General features: G+C 30.6%; 1 long non-coding RNA gene across 1 annotated transcript; it reads right to left on the minus strand.

Annotated features, from left to right (window-relative positions):
* Nucleotides 1–476: 476 nt before the first annotated feature.
* LOC119370846 (uncharacterized) lies at nt 477–1082 on the minus strand. The gene is made up of 3 exons (XR_005178389.2): nt 976–1082; nt 839–886; nt 477–575 (listed from the first exon to the last, which is right to left on the minus strand). It is a non-coding gene; the product is annotated as an uncharacterized LOC119370846 (long non-coding RNA).
* Between the last annotated feature and the right edge of the window lie 319 nt (nt 1083–1401).

Below are 1401 nucleotides of genomic sequence, written 5' to 3' on the forward strand. Positions count from 1 at the left end.
GCCCATTTATACGAAACTATACATATAAACACCAGTATAATTCCTGGTATTAATCACAAATAAAGGTATAATTCTTTGTCTTCAGAATTCAGACACTATACATTTGTTCAAAAAAATCACTAAACAATTTTATCAACATTGAATAAAATCTATCAAATTAAAAATAAGGCATACAAGCAATTATGATGTTATTTTGCAAGATAACAAAAAACACAAACAAAAGAATAAAAAATTGATCATTTCATTATTTCTCTTATCAGCTACCACGCTCAATAGCATCCTCAACAGCAGCATCTAACATCTCAGTCAAGGAAGGGTGAGCAAATGCAGTAACTAAAGGTATACCTTTAGGATACCTGGACTAAATTGGAGTGTAGGATCGCAGTTTTGATTAGACAGAAGCATTCTCAAGTAGTCAATAAATGCTTAAAACCAATTCTATGATCCTAGGAGCAGGAAAAATTAATCCAAATTTAAAAAAAAAAATCAACATGAACTCAATAAAATACCTGCAAGAACTGGACAGGCTGGGAAATTCCAAGTTTGTTCAGAGTGTCATAGCTTATAAAAGAATTCTGCAGCAAAGTGGAAACGATAAATAATAAAGATCGCAGTAATCTTTTGCTGTCTTACAGGCTAGAAAAGTGCAGAAGGAAGAGAACTACAGTGTTACTCAACATTATGGAATATTCTAGAAATTTGCATTAAGATAGCAAAGCTACATGATTGAGCATTATATTCAAAATATGTTTAATGAGATATAAGAAACTGGCAATGCATGAGCTTTTGCAACTCAATAATGCATACTTAAAAAGACTGGGGGGCACAAGACTCAAACCTGTGAAAAGAAAGAATCCACGCACTCCTTTTGAGCAGTGGCAAAGACCTGTTGCACAATTAAACTTGATATAAGAACAAGATATTACAATTTAATGGAATACCATGAGCACATGAAAAGTGAAGCATCAAACAAACATGTCAAAAGCTTCAGTTAAGATGTTGCAGGCTGAATCCGCTTCAATCTTTGGGCCACTTGCTTCATGGAAGGTCTGGATGAAAGAGATTCACCAGTGCACATGATGCCTAACCTTCCTAATATAATAATAATAATAATAATAATAATAATAATAATAACAGTAACAACAACAACAACAATAATAATAATAATAATAATAATAATAATAATAATAATAATAACAGTAACAATAATAATAATAATAATAATAATAATAAATAATTAATAATAATAATAACAGTAACTCATTCATAATCGTAAATACACAAAACTCACCAAAAATTATTATAATAAAAACACATAAAATCGCAAAAATAAAATCGAAAAAAAAATCGCAAGACTCACCTCAACTTGTGTCCAAATAGCAATGGAGTGACCGGAGTTGC

Source organism: Jatropha curcas, chromosome 4, assembly GCF_041381405.1.
Source record: "Jatropha curcas cultivar XTBG-Jc1 chromosome 4, XTBG_Jcur_1.0, whole genome shotgun sequence".
Taxonomy (NCBI): domain Eukaryota; kingdom Viridiplantae; phylum Streptophyta; class Magnoliopsida; order Malpighiales; family Euphorbiaceae; genus Jatropha; species Jatropha curcas.